Below are 24,295 nucleotides of genomic sequence, written 5' to 3' on the forward strand. Positions count from 1 at the left end.
AAGAGGATTCTTTACTGTTAGGGCAGTGAGAATCTGGAAATCCTTGCCTGAGGTGGTGGTGATGGCGAACTCAGTCAAGGGGTTCAAGAGAGGCCTGGATGTCTTCCTTGAGCGTAACACTATTGTATCTTACAGTAATTAGGTTCTTTAGAAGGACGCAGAACTGGCGATTTATTCTGGCAGAATACAGGCTGAACTGGATGGACAAATGTCTTTACTGCCTTGCTAACTATGTCACTATATAAGTAGCAGTTTTTAGTTCTTCAAAAAAAAAATAAATAAATAAATTTCTTTTCAACCCATTTTACAATTCTGACCACTATGTGGTAAAAACTCTAGAAGGATTCAACAGATCACACCGATTCTCAGACTCTTTTCTCGTGATGTATTGTACTTGATAGTGGTAAAATTTCTTTGCATCATAGAATGGTAGAGTTGGAAGGGAGCTCCTGCGTCATCTGGTCCAACCCCCTGCTCAAAGCAGGATTCACTTAATCATCCCTGACTGATGTCTGTCCAGCCTCTGTCTGAAGACTTCCATTGAAGGAGAACTCACCACCTCTTGTGACAGCCTGTTCCACTCATTGCTCACCCTCACAGTCAAAAAGGTTTTTCTAATATCTAATCAGTATCTCCTCCCATTCAGTTTCATTCCATTGCTTCTAGTCTTTCCTTGTGCCAATGAGAAGAAAGATATTCCTTCTACAATGTGACAGCCCTTGAGATATTTGTTGACAGCTATTAAGTCTCCCTCTGTCTTCTTTTTTGCAAGCTAAACCGTTCGTCATCCTGTAACCGTTCGTCATAGGACACGGTTTGCAGACCGGTCACCATTCTGGTCGCTCTTCTCTGAGCTTACTCCAGTTTGTTGATGTCTTTTTTAAAATGTGGCGCCCAAAACTGGACACAGTATTCCAGATGAGGTCTGACCAAAGAGGAGTAGAGGGCAATAATGACTTCACGTGATCTAGACTGTATGCTTCTGTTACTACATCCTAGAATTGTATTTGCCTTTTTTGCTGCTGCATCACACTGTTGACTCATGTTCAGTCTGTGATCTATTAGTATTCCCAAGTCTTTTTCACATGTGCTATTGCTAGGACTTGCGTTTATTTGTGAAAATATTGGAAATTTGGCGAAAACTTTGCAATTTTCAAACTTAACGCTGATTTAAGGGCATAAAAATTGTGTCACAAAATAGTTAACAAACATTTTCCACATGTCTACTGTACATCAGCACAATTTTTATTAAACTTTGTTAGGACGTTATAAGAAGATATAGAAGTTGACCAGCGATTTCTCAATTTTCCAACAAAATTTACAAAACCATTTTATTTTTAGGGACCACATCACATTTGAAGTGATTTTGAGGGGTCTGATTGAAAATACCACAAAAAAAAAAATGACAATTCTAAACCGCACCCCTCAAGGTGCTAAGAACTACATTCAAGAAGTTTATTAACCCTTCAGGTGCTTCACAGGAATTAATGGAATGTGGAAGGAAAAAAATATTTAACTTTCACAAATAAAAAAAAAAAAAAAAAAAAAAACACAGCAGGAGAAGAATTGGTTTTATTTATTTATTTTTCACCATTCCTCGTGTGGTATAAGTGATTAGGCGACTTCATTCTTAGGGTCGGTGTGATTACAGCGATTCCAGATTTATATCGGGTTTTTATGTTTGGCTGCAGTCACACACTAAGACGCTTTTTATTGCATCCCCATATTTAGACAGCTATAATTTTTCCATATTTTGGCCCACAGTCAAAATATATTTGTCTGAGGTAGCTGCGGTCACCAATTGTAAAGCCCCCAAGGTGCCAGAATAGTAGAAAAACCCCAAAGTGACATTTTGGAAACTATACCCCTCAGTATTCATCTAGGGGTTATGAGCAGTTATACCCCACAGATTCACAACATAGGATGCTGGGAAAATGAAAAATTACTTTTGTTACAATAATGATTAGACTTGGATGATTTTGTTTCATATTTGCCAGGACAAAGAAGGGAATGGTACCCCCCAATTCATTACTCCATTTGTCCAAGTACGGCAATGCCCCATATGTAGTCAGTTATTTTGACACAGTCAGGCTCAGGAGCACCAGTTGCTTTTGGGGCCCAGAGTTTCCTGAAACAGCATCTTGGTGCCATCTGCAGACCCGCCACCCCCCATCCAAGCTGCCAAAACATCAGAAATCCCCAATTTGCAAGTTACACTCAGAGAATCATCGGTGAGTGTAGGGACTATTTATCTCACTGGCGTTTTCCAAAAATAATATAAGTGCGCAGTGGAGGTTGACATTTTAGTGTACGGCTTTTGCCTCTGCAGAAAAGCACCCCATAAGTTGGTGGGTGGTCCTGAAATCTAATAATGACATCTCGACACAAGATTGGGAGAATGTCATTTCCACATTCAGCTGAAAACTGCTCCAGCAAAGCCCACTTAAGTGATGTATGGGCTGAATACAGCAGCAGCCCACCCATACATTTATCGGTGCCATTTGGGGGCCCCTGTAACCTTTTTTAATCTTAGTTTTTTTATTTTTGTGAAACAGAACAAATAAATAAGCAGCAAATCAGGAAGAGTCAGGGGGTTTAAACACTGCTCACTGTTTGGTATAAACACTGCTCACTGTTTGGTAGATGCGATGATGATTATTCTTACACTCACAGGAGCATGGTTGGGTCCTGCTTATGGTAGGAACTTACAGGCCACTGTACAGTATGCTTTATGGCCAACTAGCTGAAGAGCCTGGCGCTGCCTGGGCATAATAACCAACTGTGGTTAGTTATAACAAATTATAATGATTATATTGCACATAAAAACCGTGTATCTAAGCCTATTCTGTGTGATACTGTCTGCTGAGCCGTGTATCTAATCCTATCCTGTGAGATACTGTGTGCTGAGCCGTGTATCTAAACCTATCCTGTGTGATACTGACTGCTGAGCCGTGTATCTAACCCTATCCTGTGTGATACTGACTGCTGAGCTGTGTATCTTATCCTATACTGTGTGATACTGACTGCTGAGCTGCGTATCTAATCCTATCCTGTGTGATACTGACTGCTGAGCTGTGTATCTAATCCTATTCTGTGTGATACTGTCTGCTGAGCCGTGTATCTAATCCTATTCTGTGTGATACTGTGTGCTGAGCCGCGTATCTAATCCTATTCTGTGTGATACTGTCTGCTGAGCCGTGTATCTAATCCTATTCTGTGTGATACTGTGTGCTGAGCTGCATATCTAATCCTATCCTGTGTGATACTGACTGCTGAGCCGTGTATCTAATCCTATCCTGTGTGATACTGGGCTCCCCCTGCAGTCTGTGTCAGAGGGTGGTCTGTGTTGGCACGGTAATAAATTGTGTTATTTCCAGCTTTACAGAAGGACGATAACACCATAGAAATGATAAGAATAATAGGCCTCAGTTACCACAACTGTCTACAAAGAAAACGGTTGCTGATAGCAACCAATCACAGCTCATTTTTCATCTTTTAAACAGCTCTAGGACAGCGTGGCGAGTTTTTAGTGGCGACTTTTGTGTTTCGCCTTTTATGTGGCGAGGTTGGTGTAAGTGTGGTGAAATGTGTGCTGAGGGTGGTATATGTGGTGAAGCACGTGGTAGTGTGTGGCACATTTTGTGTGTGTGTTCATATCCCAGTGTGTGGCGAGTATCCCATGTCAGGGCCCCACATTAGCAACTGTACGGTATATACTCTATGGCGCCATCGCTCTCATTCTTTCAGTCCCCCTTGTTCACATCTGGCAGCTGTCAATTTGCCTCCAACACTTTTCCTTTCACTTTTTCCCCCCATTATGTAGATAGGGGCAAAATTGTTTGGTGAATTGGAACGCGCGGGTTACAATTTTGCCTCACAACAAAGCCTATGACGCTCTTGGGGTCCAGACGTGTGACTGTGCAAAATTTTGTAGCTGCATGTATAACAACTTAAACCAAGGTCAATTTTTGTGTTTTTTTTTTTTCTTTGTATTTTTGCACTTTATGCAAGCCAGGGCATGGTTTCCCTTCCTTGAGCTGGGATTTAAAAGCTTCCAAAGGCTTGTGTGCACAGTTTGGGACCCAGTCCTTTGTCTGCCCTTATTCACACAATAAGGTCAACTCAGACTCATAGTAAGTTCTTAATATTAGACAGTGTAGGACCATACGGAGCAGGGTTACCTTGCAGACAGTGGGATGGCTTTTATGCTATTTTTAATCAAAACCATTGTTAATAAGAACCCCGAGTTGTTTAAATACACTTTTGCTTATTTAGTTGCAGCAGAGTTTGTGTTCATTTTGCATACTGTAGGTTTTGTATAGTGGCACGTAAATGTTTGGGCTACCCTGGTCAAAATTACTGTTATTCTGAACAGTTAAGCAAGTGGAAGATGACATGATCTCTATAACGCCTAAAGTTAAAGATTACACGTTTCCTTTGTATTTTAGGAAAGAAAATAGTTTATTTGCCAATGCAAAAGTTTGGGCAATCTTGGAGCTTTAGGTGCTCAGATAACTGATCAAGGTTTCAGACTTTAATTGGCCCGCTAGGGTTACAGCTTGTTCATCATCATCATAATCTTTAGGAAAGTCCAGGTGATGCAAATTTCCCAGCTTTATAAAAACCCAGCCTCCTAACCTTGTGCCAAAAATGAGCAGTCATGTTCTAAGCAGCTGCCTAGCATTCTGAAAATGATGGAGGCTCACAAAGCAGAAGGCTATAAGAAGATGGCTAAGAGTTTTCAAGTTGTCCTTTCCTCATTTCAAAATGTAATAAAAAAAAATGGCAGATAACAAGAACACTGGAGGTCAAGATAAGGTTTGGAAGATCAGCACTCGCTGAAATTCTGCTTGATCTTAAGATTCCTAGAGGCAAATCAGAAACCTCGCTTGACTGCAAAAATCCTTCAGAAAGATTTAGCAGACTCTTTCTGCTATTCAGAGACACCCGTACAAATATGGCCTTCATTGAAGAGTCATCAGAAGCAAACCTCTCCTGCGTCCTCACCATGAAAGTCAGTGTCAGAAGCAGGGCTGTGGAGTCGGAGTTAGTTTTGGTTGGAGTCGGAGTCGGTAGAAATGTACCGACTCCAGCTTTAAAAAAAAAAAAAAAATGTATTAATATTTCATAATTGAACTTTCATATGAATTTTATAAATGTTACTCAAATATATATGTTCTATCAAACTATGAACAACAGTGATAAGCAGTTCTGCTGGAGATAGAGACATTTCTTACTTCTTGTGTGTCACTGTTCTCCACTGCCCTTATCTAATCTTATACTTGGTTAACCTCATGCTGCCCCAACCCCCCTACTTACAATGTATGAAACTGAAAATGTGTTGCAAATTCTTAGTAGTAAAGCTCCTCCTCTAGACTAGATCATACTAGGTGTGCGTCTTCCAAGCATCTCACAGCTGCCTGCTACTCAGAAGAGGAAGACTGTAAGAAGTATTATCCTTTCAACAAACTTTGCATCAGTTAACTGTGAGTACATGAGGAATAATAACAGTATTACTGACCACTATATCAGTTGTACGACCTGGCAATAATTTTGCACAATTGTTTTTAGGAAAAACAATTGTCATTTGGATTGTGAATGCAGAATTAAAAACCTGAGAATGTCAAAGAAGCATCACATTAAATCAGCTGTATTTGAACATTTCACCATCACTCAAGATAGAAAACATTATGTCTGTCAGTGTATGACAAATGATCCAGACGAAAACAAATGCTGTGAAGCCAAGATGAGTGCATATTCAGGCAAAGATAAAAATGCTCCTACCAGAGCTTCTAATCTAAAGAGACATTTACAGCGCTTTCATCCAGAAGTACTGAAAGCAGTGGATGAGAGAGACTGCATCCAAACCAATGAACCAGTGCCCAGCTCTTCCAGCCAAACAAAGGAGCAGAGAACTTTGCAGCCATCAGTTGCAAGATATTTTGTCAGTGACAAAGTTACTGTGACAATGACAGTAGATACATTTAAAAAACAGATTATAGAGCTTGTTGTAAAGGATAGTGTGCCTATTTCATTATTTTCACGACCAGCTTTTATGTGTCTGAATGGGGAAATGGCCCGCAAGCTTGGCGTTTCTCTGGAGAGAGAGAGTATTAGAAAATTAGTAATCGAAGAAGCTTTTAAACAAAAGGAAGAACTTAAAAAAAACTCTCAAGGGACGCTTTCTGTTTCTTAAAATGGATGCCTGCACACGTCACAGAGTGAACTATTTTGCCATCAATGTCCGATTTGTTTGTGACAAAAATGAAATAGTTACCAAGACATTGGCAGTAAAAGACACCAAAGCTCATCACACCAGTGAGTTTCTCCAGGTCTTGGTGGAAAAGGTTCTGCAAGACTATGAACTTAAAAAAGAGCAAGTTCTTTCTGTCGTAACTGACAATGCTTCAAATATGATAAGTACTATTAAGCTAATGAGAGTAATGATGGTGACCAGCAGCTAGAAGAACATTCTGGGTCCACAGACACAGAAATGTTTGAAATAGAGGAACACAGTATTGTAACTGAGGAGCAAACTGAAGTTGCTTCAGAGGAACAGCAACATGATAGTTTAGATGATCTTGTTGAAACTGTGTCAATATGTTCTTTCATTCATCACATGCGCTGTGTTGTGCATACGCTACAGCTGGCTATAAGAGACAGTCTGCAAGAAGGACATGCTGCTGCACTGATTGGCAAGGTGAGAAAATTGGCTACTGTTGCCAGAACCCCTAAAGTTGACTCAATTTTGAAGAGACGTGCTGGAAAAGGGGCAATTATTGATCAAGCCACATGATGGGGCAGTACTTACTTAATGATTCAGCGCTTGGTTGAACTGAAAACCTTTCTTGTAGACATGGCTAACCCTCAACTGACGCTAAATGAAAGTCAGTGGAATCAGGTGACTGAGCTGGAAAAATTGCTAGAGCACCCATTTACAGTGACTAAAAAATTACAAGCAGAGGACTTAACTCCAGGTATTTTCTTAAAGGAGTGGAAGAACCTGATGTTTCGCCTGTCCCAAAGAGGAGGGTTAATTGCAAGTGGCATTGCTACATCAATGAAACGGAGAGAGGAGCTACTATTACAAAATAACATTCTTTTGGCAGCTGTTTATGTAGACCCAATGCATCGGATTCTTCTAGATGATCAACAGCTAAGTAAAGGAAAAGAAGCTCTGTTTGAAATAGCAGTAAGGATGAAAGGGTTGCAGAACAGTCAGGAGGAACAAGAAGAATTTGGTCGTCCTGCCACATCTTCACCCTCATCATCAACTGATGAAGAATTTAATTTCGAAAAATATTTGGATCACAAGGACCGTGCAAAGCGTTCCCGCATAGAAGAAGAGTCATCCCCATCAAGGAACACAGCCAGTACATTTCAGCAGAATTTTTCATGTGCACTAAAAGAAATTGAGAAATTTGACCGTTCATCAAAAATAACAGTGCAACAAGCGATTCCTCTGTATCCTGACATTGTCAGAGATGTTGCCCGAGTGGTTATTGCTTTGCCACCAACACAAGTTAGTGTAGAGAGGTTGTTCTCTGCTCTCAAAATAATTAGATCAGATTTGAGGGCATCCATGAAGGAGGATCTGACAGAGGCAATACTTTTTCTGAGGACAAATTTATAGATTTCTTCTTATTAACTGCATAAAAGTGTTTATTGCATATTTACTTACAGTTTAGAAAAGTTTATAAAAGTTATTTGCTATATTCTAATTGTATTCTAATAAATGTAGTTTTTGCTCCAAGTGGTCTGATTACTTATATGATGGTGAGAAACTGAATAAGCACGATGTTTAATATTTTACAACAGTAAATTTGTTGTTATGAATTGGCCATTTATGAAGGAGTCGGAGTCGGAGCCGGAGTCTGATAAAATCCAGGAGTCGGAGTCGCAACTGTGGCTTACCGACTCCACAGCCCTGGTCAGAAGTATGCAAAAGAACATCTAAACAAGCCCGATACATTTTGGAAACAAGTCCCATGGAATGGGGAGGTTAAAATAGAACTCTTTGGCCTCAATGATCAAAAGGTACAGTTGAAACCACAAGTTTGCATATACTATAGAAAAGACATGTTTTTCTCAATATTGGCATGACTGCCTTGACAACCAGAGGTCTCAGCCGGTGGCCGGCGCTCAAAGCAATGCAGTAAATCTGCTACATATGGGCGATCACCCCCCTTTCGCACCAATCAAAATAATAAAAAAAAAAAATCACGCATACACATTAGGTATCGCCGTATTCAGAATTCCCCGATCAATTAAAAAAGCATTAACCCAATCGCTAAATGGCATAGCGAGAGAAAAAAAAAAAAAATAACGCCAGAATTAAATTTTTTTGGTTGCCGCGACATTGCATTAAAATACAATAACGGGCGATCAAAAGACCGTATTTGCACAAAAGTGGCATCATTAAAAATGTCAGTTTGGCACGCAAAAAATAAGCCCTCACCCGACCCCAGATCACGAAAAATGGAGACTCAACGGGTCTCAAAATTGCACAATTTTTTTTTTTTTAGCACCACTTAGATAAGAGAACCTAGACATATTTGGTGTCTATGAACTCGTAATAACCTGGAGAATCATAATGGCAGGATAGTTTTAGCATTTAGTGAATCTAGCAAAAAATCCAAGCAAAAAAACAAGTGTGGGATTGCACTTTTTTGCAATTTCACCGCACTTGGGAATTTTTTTCCCGTTTGAGTACAAGACATGGTAAAACCAATAGTGTCGTTCAAAAGTAAAACTCGTCCAGCAAAAAATAAGCCCTCACATGGCCATACTGACGGAAAAATAAAAAAAAGTTATGGCTCTGGAAAGAAGGGGAGCGAAAAACGGAAAAAGCTCCAGGAGTTAATGGGTTAAGATACCTGAAGTTGCCTCTTCATATGTACAAAAAATTATACACAAGTACAAACAAGATGGGATTGTCCAGCCATCATACTGCTCAGGAAGGAGATCTTGTGAAAATGATGGTGGAACCTGGTAAGATTGTGTCAATATCCACAGCGAAACCAGTACTCTATCAACAGCTGGCTCTGTGGCGCAATGGATAGCGCATTGGACTTCTAGTGTAATGTTGTGGGTTCGAGTCCCACCAGAGTTGTGTTAATTCTGCTATTAGAAGAATCTAAATAAAAATATTGGAGAAAGAGAAACCAATCACAAACTAAAATATTTCTATACTAATGCACAAAGCATGGGCAACAAACAAGGAGAACTGGAACTACTAACACAGGAAAAGAAATAGGATGTCATTGGAATCACTGAAACTTGGTGGGACAATACAAGGCTAGAAGGATAAAACTTATTTGCAAGAAACAGACTTGATAAACGAGGAGGAGGTGTCGCATTGTATGTTAGAAATGCGTGCATCTGCACAGAGATTGAACCTTTTGGCTAAAGGTTGTGCAACCAGGTATTAGGCTGAGGGTGTCAATACTTTTGTCTGGCCCATTTTTGGAGTTTTGTGTGAAATGATCAATGTTTTGCTTTTTGCTTCATTCTCTTTTGTGTTTTTTCATTTAAGACAAATTAAATGAAGATAATAATACCAAAGAATTTGTGTTTGCAATCATTTTCAGGAAGAAACTGAGTATTATCTGACAAAATTGCAGGGGTGTCAATACTTTTGGCCACAACTGTATTAGGAAAAACTTTTTGACAGTTAAGAGTGATTCATGAGTGGAACAGGCTGCCACGAGAGGTGGTGAGATCTCCTTCAATAGACGTCTTCAAACAGAGGCTGGACAGACCTCTGTCTGGAATGATTTCTATGTGTCTATATCTATTCTTTGGTCTGTGTTATAAAACCTGTCATAGGGCTCCATTATATGTCCATTTTGCAAGTCTGCGAGAAAATCTCAGCACACGGATGCTTACATGCGCAAAATACGCGACCACACCTTGCTTACGGATGACATACGGAGCACTATTTAGGGGTCATTCATCCATATTACGCCTGTAAACTACAGACCGTATTTTGCGTCGGTTAGGGTGACCCCGGCCTCGCGCTTCGACAAACATTTTTGCACAAGTCTCTTTGGGTATTCATTTCTTGGAATGCATCTCTTATGTAATTTTTCAAATCACTGACACTTTCTGGTTTTCGACTTTAAACTTTGTCCTTGAGTACTCCCCAAAAGAAAAAATCCATTGGGATCAAGTCTGGTGAACGTGCCGGCCAATCCATTTATTAGGAAATGTTTCATCAAGATACTCGCGGACTACTCTTGAATAATGTGGAGGGGCCCCATCTTGTTGGAAATAAAGGTCATTTGAATTACTGTATATACTCATGTATAAGCCGACCCCCCCTAATTTTGCCACAAAAAACTGGGAAAACTTATTGACTTGCGTATAAGCCTAGGGTGGAAAATGCAGCAGCTACTGGTAAATTTCAAAAATAAAAATAGATACCAATAAAAGTAAAATTAATTGAGACATCAGTAGGTTAAATGTTTTTGAATATCCATACAGTTCACGATGGGCCCCGTATGCTGCCCCATAGAATAATATGCCCCCGTATGCTGCCCCATAGAATAATATGCTCCATATATTATGCCTCCATATGCTGCTGCAAAAAAAAAAAAAAAAAAAAAAAAACCATACTCACCTCTCCTGCTCATATGACCCAGCACCTGAGCTATTCACCTGTCTGGGGTACATCGCTGCTCACCGCTGTGTCCGTGACTGTTCAGCCAGCAGAGGGCGCAGCGCACACTAACCACGTCACCGTGCCCTCTGCTGCCTAAACGTCACTGACAGCACAGCAGTGAGCAGCGATGGACCCCGGACAGGTGAATATCTCTATACTTACCCCCTCCTGATGCGGTCTCTGCAGCCCCCCCCTCCGCTTCTCCACGGTCTCGTGGCACCGCTCATTACACTCATGAATATGCGCATATTCATGAGTTTAATGAGCGGTGCCACGTGACAGCTGGAGGCATACCGTGGAGAAGGGGGGGGGGGGGGGGGCTGCAGAGACCGCGCCGGGGGGGCAAGTATGATCTTACACCCCCGTTCCCCCTCCCCCGCCGACCCCCAGGTATATGACTCATGTATAAGCCGAGAGGGGGACATTCAGCCCAAAAAAATGGGCTGAAAATCTCGGCTTATTGACAGGTATATACGGTAGGCTGTTGCTGTAACTGTGGAACAACTTTATTCATTAGAATTTCGAGGTACTTATCTCCTGTGACTGTTCCATAAAAGGAAGAAGAGGAAAAAAAAAAGTCCAAAAACACCAAAACTTGAAATACCACCCCAAACATTGACACCAGGCTCATTTAGTTGTTGCTCTAATGTTAAAAGCATGTTCTCATTATACCAGTAAATATAATTATGTCTGTAAATATGGCCAGATAATTTGAAAAAAGTTTCATCACTTCATGTTATCTAAAATTACTGGATTTTCTTCAAATTTCATTAGGCATAATCTCACTACATTGCAGCCGCCTGTCTGGATCATCCTCCGATAAACCATGAATTAGACATGGACGATAGGCTTTCCACCCAATAGATTTCAGGATTCGCATGATGGAAGCTCGTGAAATTCCCAATTCTAAAGAGACTCTTCTGGTGGACTTTTTTGGACTCTGAACAAATGTTTCAGCAACAAGTTGTTTCTTATTTTCTGTACAGGCTGTTTTGGGTCGACCAGTTTTTGGAGCATTACAGATTGAGCCAGTGGCATCAAATTTGTCACGAATGCGGTAAAGGGTTTGTCTCTGAGGCTTGAGTACCAAATGTTTCAACCCAATTTGCTCTAACTCAAACAAGAAAAATTATAGCCAGCTCACCCAGTTAGACGTCCTTAGTGGTTCTGCTCACTGCCAGGAAGCCGCACGGAGTTGTAATGGGAGAGGCACACCCATGTTGCAATAGAAACAAAAACCAGCAAATAATTCCAGCGGATGCTTCCTATTTGGCCATAAAATCCATTTTATTTTTATCTTTTAAAATAGTTCCATGTGGCAGAAACCCAAATATATACAGGGGGTCAGAAGAAAAAAGGGCACACTGTTGCTTTATGCGTGCAGACTACGCGTTTCGCCCTTACTAGATCTTCTTCTAGGTCTTAAGTGTGAGCAGTGTTCAAGATAGTAATATACCCCTGCTTCCAGGAACTTGATCCAATTACAAAATTTGACTTAATTAAAATAGGGTGTATACCCTTACACAGGGATAAAACTGTTAAATACAAGATGTACTACATATTTAAAGCATATCGCTGCAAAGTGCCCTTATTTTTATCTAATACATTATTATTCACATCTTATATTTGTTCTTAGATATCACAAAGTTTACCATATGAACAAAAAAAAAAATAAAGGGAAGAAAAAAGGGGAAAGGAAGGAAAATTCAAGTGAATATATATATATATATATTTTACCACTGGAAAACCTGCCATTTAGAATTGACTGATTAACTCTAACCTATTATTCAGTCCATTAAGTATACGGCTTTCCAGTGTAAAAATCCAATAACTTTCACGATTTAATAAAGTCCTACTATTATTACCTCCCCGTAAGGATTTCTTTAACTTTCTCTAAACCATAAAAGGACAAATCATTCAAATTTCCTTTATGTTCATACCAGAAATGTCTTGAAACTGCAGAGCCTCCTATCATATTCTCTTTTACTGCATCAGATAAATGTCTACAGATTCTTTTTTTCAAAGAGCCCGTAGTACATCCAATATATTGTAATTTACAACTATTACATACAACAGAATAAACTACATTAGTAGTATTGCAATTGATAAAACTATTATTATATTCTTTACCATTTTTTACTGAAACTATTTTTTCTGTTTTATTTACAAATCTGCAACATTTACATTTTTTTGCTCCACATTTATAAAAAGCCCTTTAAATCAAGCCAAGTATGAGATTTTTGTTGGTCAACAATGTTATATTCACTAGGTGACAAAATAGACTGAATCGAACGCGCTTTTTTAGCGACAAATCTGATTTTATTTCTTTCTAAAATTTTATCCAAATCTTTGTCTTGTTTTAGGATAGGTAGATATTTCTTTATTATTTTAATTATATCTGTATATTGTGGTGTATATTCAGTAATAAAAGTAATATTTTGTTCACTATTTCTATTAGAAAATTTTTTATTCTTATTTTTACTTTTATTTTGCAATAATTTTTTCCTATCCACATAATGCACTATTGATATTGCTCTTGCTAAACTCCAATCTGGATAATGTCTACCATGTAATCTCTGACATGTTTTAACTTTTTCACTTTTATAAATCTGCTTATTTGATCTATTTCTATGTATTCTAATTAGTTCTCCCACTGGTATATTTTTGATAGTGTGTGCTGGATGACATGAATCAGCATGTAAAATTGTATTTGATGCAGTCTGTTTTCTAAATGGAGCAATATCTACTTTCTTAGTTTCTGCATTTCCTGAAAGAGTGATATCTAAAAAATCTATTTTATGACTATCATAAACACAAGTAAATTTTAAATTAAATTCATTACAGTTAATATATTCGTTGAAATCATCTAATGATTTTTTATCCCCATTCCATACAAACAACAGGTCATCTATATAACGCCCCATCCAAATGATGCGATTTTTAAAAGGATTTTGTTCATTATATAGGCGTGTTTCTTCCCATGACTAAATTAGCCAGGGATGGTGAGAATTTCGCACCCATACTCCTTTTGTTTGGAGAAAGTATCTGTCACAAAATCTGAAATAATTATGTTCCAATAAAAACTTAACTCCATCCAACAAAAAATCTTTTCTCTTTTTCCTATAATTACTATAGATTTCCAAATAGTAATGTAAACTTGCCATTGCTACATTAAATGGTATCGAAGGGTATAAACCGATGACAAATAAGGGCACTTTGCAGCGATATGCTTTAAATATGTAGTACATTTTGTATTTAACAAAGTTTTATCCCTGTGTAAGGGTATACACCCTATTTTAATTAAGTCAAATTTTGTAATTGGATCAAGTTCCTGGAAGCAGGGTATATTACTATCTTGAACACTGCTCACACTTAAGACCTAGAAGACGACCTAGTAAGGTCGAAACGCGTAGTCTGCACGCATAAAGCAGCAGTGTGCCCTTTTTTCTTCTGACCCCCTGTATATATTTGGGTTTCTGCCACATGGAGCTATTTTAAAAGATAAAAATAAAATGGATTTTATGGCCAAGTAGGAAGCATCCGCTGGAATTATTTGCTGGTTTTTGTTTCAATTTGCTCGAACTGTTTCAGCATTTTGAGATTTCCAATACGCTTTTAAAATCCATTTTCTTTAGGTACTGTCACACTTAGCGATGTACCAGCGATCCCGACCAGCGATATGACGCGGTCAGGATCGCTGGTAGATCGCTAAGTGGTCGCTAGTGAGCTGCCACACAGGCAGATCTCACCAGCGACATCGCTGGGGACGGGGGTCGCTACTTACCTGTCACACTAGGCGATCCTGCGTCCTCCCGCCCGGCTCCACAGGAAGCGCCGCAGGAAGCTAACTCGCTATCTAAAGAGATCAAGTTAGCCAAACACGAGTATGCAAAGATTCTGGAGGAAAGGTTCTCATCAAAAGATAATAGATCTGCATGGAGAGGATTAAGAGAGGTCACCAATTATAAAAGCCACCCCACTATAGGGAACCCCAGCAGAAGTCTGGCAGCAGAGTTAAATGAATTCTACTGCAGATTTGAGGCAAGCTCTACACACAGTGGCTATTCATCTCTAAGCTCCTCAGTATGTTCATATAAAGATCATTCATTGTGCAACACCCAAGTAGTGATCTCCGAGGCAGAAGTGATACGCATCCTAAAGGGACTTAAAGGGAAGGTGCCGCAATTTTATATAATTTGCAAAAAAACAGTAAGTTACAAAACATGTTGTTTCAGCAAATGTTGTACTAACTAGGATTTATGGTTTGTTTGTAATAATGTTTTCATGTAGCCACTGGGCGCTGCCATCTTGATTTGCTGATCTGTGGAGGACTCATACAGTCTGCAAATATGGCCGTCCCTGCACATAGGAAACTGCGGTCGGCTTCCGACCGCACATTGCAGCCTCAGTAGCAGAGAACTGGGCACGCCCCTGTGGGCTGCACCATTCACTGCTGTAGGTGTGGCTGGGCGCCATTTTACTGTAGCCCAGTGCTATCTGCTGAGCTCCACTTACCCTCTATCACAGGACCACTTGTGGCATAACGGTTCCTGTGTTGTGAGGAGAGGCTGAAGATAAGGAGAAGGTGGTCAGCAGAGGAGAGAAGCGCTCACTGGAGCCGGAGGATGGAGAGTGGTGAGTGCGGGTGACTTTCATCTATGCTCCTCTGTCCTGCTTACTCCAGGCTCAGCCCTGTGCTTCCTGCTCCAGCGTCCTCCTGCTCTGTCTCCGCCTCCTCACTCACAGCCCCAGTGATCTCCGGTAATCTGACACCTTTGCTTTTATGGCTGTCTGAGGAGGACAGTGACTTATACAGCCCATAGTCTTGTGTATAATTGGGGGGGGCTGGAAGTTTCACCAGTGTGGGCATATCTGTAATACTGTCTGCTGAGCCGTGTATCTAATCCTCTCCTGTGTGATACTGCCTGCTGAGCCGTGCATCTAATCCTCTCCTGTGTGATACTGCCTGCTGAGCCGTGCATCTAATCCTCTCCTGTGTAATACTGTCTGCTGAGCCGTGTATCTAATCCTCTCCTGTGTGATACTGCCTGCTGAGCCGTGTATCTAATCCTCTCCTGTGTGATACTGCCTGCTGAGCCGTGTATCTAATCCTCTCCTGTGTGATACTGCCTGCTGAGCCGTGCATCTAATCCTCTTCTGTGTGATACTGCCTGCTGAGCCGTGCATCTAACCCTATCCTGTGTGATACTGCCTGCTGAGCCGTGCATCTAATCCTCTCCTGTGTGATACTGCCTGCTGAGCCGTGTATCTAATCCTCTCCTGTGCGATACTGACTGCTGAGCCGTGTATCTAATCCTCTCCTGTGTGATACTGACTGCTGAGCCGTGTATCTAATCCTATCCTGTGTGATACTGTATTCTGAGCCGTGTATCTAATCCTCCTGTGTGATACTGCCTGCTGAGCCGTGCATCTAATCCTCTCCTGTGTGATACTGCCTGCTGAGCCGTGCATCTAATCCTCTTCTGTGTGATACTGCCTGCTGAGCCGTGCATCTAACCCTATCCTGTGTGATACTGCCTGCTGAGCCGTGCATCTAATCCTCTCCTGTGTGATACTGCCTGCTGAGCCGTGTATCTAATCCTCTCCTGTGTGATACTGACTGCTGAGCCGTGTATCTAATCCTCTCCTGTGTGATACTGACTGCTGAGCCATGTATGTAATCCTATCCTGTGTGATACTGACTGCTGAGCCGTGTATCTAATCCTATCCTGTGTGATACTGTATTCTGAGCCGTGTATCTAATCCTCCTGTGTGATACTGCCTGCTGAGCCGTGCATCTAATCCTCTTCTGTGTGATACTGCCTGCTGAGCCGTGCATCTAATCCTCTTCTGTGTGATACTGCCTGCTGAGCCGTGTATCTAATCCTCTCCTGTGTGATACTGACTGCTGAGCCATGTATGTAATCCTATCCTGTGTGATACTGACTGCTGAGCCATGTGTATCTAATCCTATCCTGTGTGATACTGTATTCTGAGCCGTGTATCTAATCCTCTCCTGTGTGATGCTGCCTGCTGAGCCGTGTATCTAATCCTATCCCGTGTGATACTGCTCTCCTGAAATACTCTGTGCTGCTGTCACTCTGCTCCCAGAATCCTTGCTGCCTGCCATCCTCGGTGACCGAAGACCCCATTCCTCTCCTCAGATCCCGTCCTGGCGATGTGTGAAACCGAGGGGACAGGGGCCTGATATATGGTGGAAGGAGCAGGGCGACAGCAGCACAGAGTATTTCAGGAGAGCAGTGTGCTGGTCTATGGGGGTGCCCTGTTCGGTGCCAGGGATTGTACAAAGAGCGCTGTGTTTTATACACATGGATGGACTGTCTGCTTGTCTGCTCCACAGAAATCCAGGAAACATGTCTGCTGATTGATGGCCTGTTCTGATCCAGACTTTACATGCAAAGACAGTCAGTAACTTTGCAAGCCCCATCAAAATGGCTGCTCACTGTGTCTATAGATGTCATAGGTTTTTGTGCCAGATTTCAGTAGCTGCTCCCCCTAGTGTTAACAAGTGGAAATGCCAAACTTTTAAAAATTATTTTTCATATTTTGCAAAATTAAAAACAAACGATAATATTTTTTAAGAAAATGTAAACATTAATTCTTTACATTTTTTCAATTGCTGAAAAAAAATTTTTTGGATGGCACCTTCCCTTTAAGGTCAAAAAGGCACCTGGCCCTGATGGTGTATCTCCAATGTGTCTGAAAGTATGTGCTACCCAGCTTGCCCCTATACTGACAAATATATACAATGTGTCACTGAAAGAGTGCGTTGTACCTCAGTGTTGGAAAAATTCCACAATTATCCCTGTCCCCAAGAAAGTGGGATCCTCCGAGTTGAACGACTATAGACCAGTAGCACTCACATCTGTAGCTATGAAAGTCTTCGAAAGAATTATGATGTCCCACCTGATAAAATTCACGCAGAAGCTATGGGACCCGCTTCAGTTTGCCTATAAGGAGAATCGTTCGGCAAACGACACTGTCAATCTGGCACTGAAGTACATTTTGGATCATACAGATGAACTGCACTCATATGTCCGGATTCTTTTCATGGACTTTAGCTCAGCGTTCAATACCATTGATCCGAATTTACTTCATAAGAAAATGGTAGCTCTTGGAGTCCCTCTTAACTTATTGCTTGTGGATTTATAATTTCCTGACAGCCAGGATACAGAGTGTAAAAGTTGGACAATTCACTTCGGACACCTTGGTCACAAACATCGGGGCACCTCAGGGGTGTGTTTTGTCCCCGTTACTGTTTTCTCTCTATACGAATGATTGCATCTCTTCAGCAGACTCAGTAAAAATCTTGAAATTTGCCGATGATATGACACTGATTGGTCTCATCAGGGGAAATGCTGAAGACTTGTATCGGAGTGAGGTGGAAAGAATATGTGACTGGTGTAAAGCCAATAATCTTGTACTCAACACTAAAAAAACTGCTGAGATGGTTGTGGATTTTAGGAAAGATCAACATGAGATACTTCCAATCTACATCCATGACAAAGTGGTTCTTAGGGTCACAGAGACCAAATTCCTTGGTGTTATCATCTCTCATGATCTTAAATGGGGGAAAAACGTGGATGCTGTTATAAGAAAAGCACAACAGAGGATGTTCTTCCTGCGTCAGCTGAAAAGATATGGTTTGTCTAAGAATCTGCTGATCTTATTCTTTAATGCTGTCATCAGATCTGTGATTTGTTCCTCTCTGATAGTCTGGTATGGGGGAGCCACTGCGCATGACAAACTCCGCTTACAAAGGACTTTCAGAACAGCAGAGAGAATTATAGGCTCCCCCCTGCCTAAAATCCAGGATCTTTATGATAAGAGTATTCGATCCCACGCATTGAAAATTTCATCCGATCCCTCTCACCCGAGACACTCCTCATTCCAACTACTCCCTTCAGGACGTCACTTCAGAGTCCCCAAATGCAGCACCAACCGCCATATGAACAGCTTCTATCCACTCTCTGTTCAACAATTAAATCGTCATGTGTAGACTATATACTGTATCTGTCTTGTTAGATGTTACTTGTATCTGTTGTTATATATTATGTTGCCTCTTTGCCACAAAGAATTCCTTGTATATATGTAATATGTACTTGGCGATAATAAATTTGATTTGATTGATTTGATTTGATTTGAGAAACAGTCCAGGACGTTCTCGCGCGATCAGCGATAACCAGCGGGGGAGAGCCGGTCGCTGGTAAGTATTAGACACAGCGATATCGCTAGCAATATCTCTATAACGTCACAAGTTATAGGGATATTGATAGCGATATCGCTTAGTGTGACAGTACCTTTTGATCCGTATTTAAATTATTTGCCATTATGGGTTATCTGAAAAGAAAACAGATTTAGGGGAGATTTATCTGTGAAAACTGGATCTGTGAAACTGACTCAGTTGCCCTTAGCAACCAATCAGATTCCACCTTTCATTTTCCAAAGAGTCTGAAGAATGAAAAGTGGAATGTGATTGGTTGCTAAGGGCAACTGAGTCAGTTTCACTTAACACCATGTTTGATAAATCTCCCCCTTCATAACTCTATTACACATACTGTCGACCTACTTTTGGACTAACCTGTATATTTATTATGTAAACTAAGGGGGTAGGTCACTGAGGGATCAGTAAGGCTGGTTTCACATTCGCGCTTTTTAAGCGCACGCACGGCCGGGGGTAGCTCCGCCCCCGAGCCGGCTCTCTGCCCGGCGTGCCCGCCCCTTCCTTGTAGCGCCGCCTCCTAGCGCACAGCGGCGCCTGCGATCGGCGCACCCTATTTTTAGCATAGGGTGCGCAGATCGTGCGCAGGCCGTGCGCTAGTTGCGCTTTGACCTGCGCTGCGCACTTTTGACGGTGCGCCGTGCGCGCCAAAATCCGAAAAGTTTGATTTTGGCGCGCACGGCGCACCGTCAAAAGTGCGCAGCGCAGGTCAAAGCGCAACTAGCGCACGGCCTGCGCACGATCTGCGCACCCTATGCTAAAGATAAGGTGCTCCGATCGCAGGCGCCGCTGTGCGCTAGGAGGCGGCGCTACAAGGAAGGGGCGGGCACGCCGGGCAGAGAGCCGGCTCGGGGGCGGAGCTACCCCCGGCCGTGCGTGCGCTTAAAAAGCGCGAATGTGAAACCAGCCTAACCTGTCAGCAGACTTTAATATGAATACCTAAGCAAAGCACCACATCATGAACCCTCCCCCTACAGTCCCGCCCCAAAGAACAAGAATCTCATTAACTCAATACTGAAAATAAAGTTTAACCCCTTTACCCCCAAGGGTGATTTGCACGTTCATTACAGGGCCAATTTTTACAATTCTGACCACTGTCCCTTTATGAGGTAATAACTCTAACGCTTCCATGGATCCCGGTGATTCTGACATTGTTTTCTCGTGACATATTGCACTTCATGTTAGTAGTAAAATTTCATTGGTATAACTTGTGTTTGTGAAAAAAATGGAAAGTTGGTGAAAATTTTTGCAATTTTCCAACTTTGAATTTTTATGCCCTTAAATCACAGAGATACGGCACCCAAGAAAAAAACTTAATAAGTAACATTTCCCACATTTGGGAACCAACATTTTTTTGGTTAGGAAGTTAAGGGTTAAAAGTTGACCAGCAATTTCTATTTTTTACAACAAAATTAACAAATTTTTTTTTTTTTTTTTAGGGACCACCTCACATTTGAAGTCACTTTGAGGGGTCTATATGATAGAAAATACCCAAAAGTGACACCATTCTAAAAACTACACCCCTCAAGGTGCTCAAAACCACATTCAAGAAGTTTATTAACCCTTCAGGTGCTTCACAGGAATTTTTTGAACGGTTTAAAAAAAAAAAAAAAAAAAAAGGACTTTTTTTTCCACAAAAAAATTACTTCAGGTCCAATTTTTTTTATTTTACCGAGGGTAACAGGAGAAATTGGACTGCAAAAGTTATTGTGAAATTTGTCCTGAGTACGCTGATACCTGATATGTGGGGGGGGGGGGGGAAACCACTGTTTGGGCGCATGGCAGAGCTCAGAAGGGAAGGAGTGCCGTTTGACTTTAACGCAAAATTGGCTGGAATTCAGATCGGATGCCATGTCACGTTTGGAGATCCCCTGATTTGCCAAAACAGTGGAAACCCCCCACAAATGACACCATTTTGAAACTAGACCCCTCAAGGAACTTATCTAGATATGTGGTGAGAACTTTGAACCCCCAAGGGCGTCACAGAAGTTTATATGGTACAGCCGTAAAATTAAAAAATAATTTTTTCCACAAAAATGATCTTTTAGTCCCCAATTTTTTTATTTTCCCAAGAGTAACAGGAGAAATTGGACCCCAAAAGTTGTTGTCCATTTTGTCCCGAGTACGTGGACATCCCGTATCTGGGAGAAAACTACTGTATGGGCACACGTCGGGGCTCGGAAGGGAAGCAGTGACGTTTTAGAATGCAGACTTTGATGGAATGGTCTATGGGTGTCATGTTGCCTTTGGAGAGCCCCTGATGTGCCTAAACAGTGGAAACCCCCCACAAGAGACCCCATTTTGGAAACTAGACCCCCCCCCCCCCCCCCCCAAGGAACTTACCGTGTTTTTCGGACCATAAGATGCACTTTTTTCCCAAAAAAATTTGGGGGGAAAGTGGGGAGTGCGTCTTATGGTCGAAATATACTAACCTCCGGAGGCGGGTGCCGTGGGGCTCTAATGCGATGGTGGCAGCGGGCTGTGCTCCGATGCAGGGGCAGCGGCTCCGCCGGCATTTCCTCAAAGCCCGGAGGCCCCCCGCACACCCCTTGCTGGCCGCCGCCATGTTGCGGTGGCCTCCGGGAACATGTATGCATTGTTCCGCTTACTTTGCGGATGTGGCTATGCCCACCATGTGAAAAGTAAGCGGAAAATTTGCAGATGGTACCCACGGTCTGGAGGAGAGGAGATTCTCCTCCAGGCTCTGGGTACCATATCCCTGTAAAAAATACAATTAAAATAAAAAAAATTGTGATTTTCTCACCTTCCGGCGTCCCTCGCAGCGTCACCAGGCCTCAGCGATGCTCCCGGCAAGTCCCATTCCTAGGGATGCCTTGCGACAATGACCTTTGATGACGTCGTGGTCTCGCGAGACCGCGACTTCAAAGGTCATTGTCGCAAGGCATCCCTGGGAACGGGACTTGCCGGGAGCATCACGAGGATCTGGAACGCTGCGTGGGACGCCAGAAGGTGAGAAGAACACGATTTTTTTTATTATTTTAAACTTTATATCTTTTTACTACTGATGCTGCATAGGCAGCCTCAATAGTAAAAAGTTGGTCACACTTGTCGAACACCATGTTTGACAAGTGGACCAACCTGTCCTCAGTTTTCCAAGTGATGCTACAGATCGCTGGGAAACGCTAGCATTTTGCAAGCTAATTACGCTTGCAAAACGCTAGTTTTTCCGCGGGAAATAGGCGGGAATTTAAAATGCGGATTTCTCGCATATTTCCCGTGGCATAGAATTTCCGCGGAAATTCCAGACGTGTGCACATAGTTTGCACAGCACTCTGTCAGATCAGCGATCTGACAGGCGCTGCTGCAGGCTCTCTCAGAGCCTGCACTCAACAGGCACTGAGAAAGACACCTCCCTGCAGGACCTCAAAGGCCCCTCAAGGCCATCTTGGATCCAGGGGCCTGCAGGGAGGGAGGCCCTCGGAACAGCGCAATCACATTGCGCTGTTCTGAGGGTCCAGGGAAGCACGCAGTGCCTGCCGATACTTCCCTAATCCCCCGGTACACTGCGATCATGTTTGATCGCAGTGTACCAGGGGTTAACGTGCCGGGGGTGGTCCGTGACCGCCCCTGACACATAGTGCCGGGTGTCAGCTGTGATAAAGAGCTGACACCCGGCCACGATCAGCGGTGCTCCACCCCCCCCCACCCCTCAGGGAGCGCAGCTGGTCGCTTGGACGTACTATCCCGTCCCCGGTCATACGGGCTCAGGTACTGTGGATGGGATAGTACGCCTGATGTCAGAAAGGGGTTAAACAACTACAATATGAATTTCATCAACCAGATATAAATTTTACCCCATGACGACCGCTGATACACCTTTTCTCAGTGGCAGTTAAGGGTACTTAAACCACAAGGCCGCTTTTTAACGGCACTAAGGTTTAAGTGTATTGCGCCCCATAGAGTCGGATTTTCTCTGGGGTCTCGGCTGCCGGGGGTATCAGAGACCCCAGAGAACATGATTCAGGTCAGTTTTTACCAACCCCGGTGTTGCAATCGCCGTTATTAACCGTATAACGGCGACCGCAAAAACAAAAAAAACAAAAAAAAAAGTCCGATGTGCCATTTAATTTCTCTCTCCTCTGATGTGATCGCACATCAGAGGAGAGAGAAATAGGGTCCCTGGTCATCCCCCGATGTCCCTGGGACTCCTGGCTTCCCCCCACGGCCGCTGGTGTCTTATTCTGGTAACAAAATGATGGGCACATGCGCAGTGCGCCCGCCGAGATCTGCCGGCCGGCACCAATAGGAAGATTTTTCCTATTGGTTCATTTTGGTCACTGTAATAGACCCTATCACAGTGATCAAAAAAAAAAAAAAATAGTAAGTAAACCCCCACCACTTTATCACCCCCCTCAGTTAGAGGAAAAATAAAGAAAAAGAAAATATATTTCCATTTTACCGTTAGGGTTGGTATTAGGGTTGGAGTTAGACTTGGGGGGGTTTCCACTGTTTAGGTACACCAGGGGGTCTCCAAACGTGACATGGCGCTACCACCGATTCCAGAAAATTTTGCGTTCAAAAAGTCAAACGGTGCTCCTTCCCTTCTGAGCTCTGTCGTGCGCCCAAACAGTGGTCCCCGCATCAGCATACTCAGGACAAAATGCACAACAACTTTGGGGTCTAATTTCTCCTGTTACCCTTGGGGAAAAAAATAATTGGGGGCTAGGACAAAAAAAAAAAAAATATTTTTGTGGAAAAAATTTTTTTTTCCACAGCTCTGCATTATAAACTTTGGGGGTTCAAAGTGCTAGCCACACACCTAGATAAGTTACTTGGGGGGGGGGGGGGGGGGGGGGGGTGTCTAGTTTCCAAATTGGGGTCATTTGTGGGGGGTTTCTACTGTTTGGCACATCAGGGGCTCTGCAAATGCAACATGACGCCCGCAGACCATTCCAGCAAACAAAGTCTGCATTCCAAAACAGCGCTCCTTCCCTTCCGAGCTCTGCCATGCACCCAAACAGTGGTTTCCCCCCCACATATGGGGCTTTAGAGTACTCAGGACAAATTGGTCCCAAAAACTTGTTGTGCAATTTCTCCTGTTACCCTTGTGAAAATAAATTGTGGGCTAAAAAAAAATAATTTTTGATGAAAAAAAAAAGTTGTTTTTTTATTTTCACGGCTCTGCGTTATAAACTTCTGTGAAGCACTTGGGGGTTCAAAGTACTCACCACACATCTAGATAAGTTTCTTGGGGGGGGGGGGGGGGTCTAGTTTCCAAAATGGTGTCACTTGTGTGGGCTTTCCACTGTTTAGGCACATCAGGGGCTCTCCAAACGCAACATGGTGTCCAATCTCAATTCCAGCCAATTCTGCATTGAAAAAGTCAAACAGCGCTCCTTCCCTTCTGGGCTCTGCCGTGCGCCCAAACA

The 24,295-nt window shown here is 42.4% G+C and overlaps 1 protein-coding gene across 11 annotated transcripts in view; it reads right to left on the reverse strand.

Annotated features, from left to right (window-relative positions):
• The window catches only part of BRD3 (bromodomain containing 3), a 58,716-nt gene that overhangs the window by 8,499 nt on the left and 25,922 nt on the right, over window positions 1-24,295 (reverse strand). The window lies entirely within an intron of this gene.

Source organism: Dendrobates tinctorius, unplaced genomic scaffold (assembly GCF_039654945.1).
Source record: "Dendrobates tinctorius isolate UK_male_01 unplaced genomic scaffold, ASM3965494v1 ptg000013l, whole genome shotgun sequence".
Taxonomy (NCBI): domain Eukaryota; kingdom Metazoa; phylum Chordata; class Amphibia; order Anura; family Dendrobatidae; genus Dendrobates; species Dendrobates tinctorius.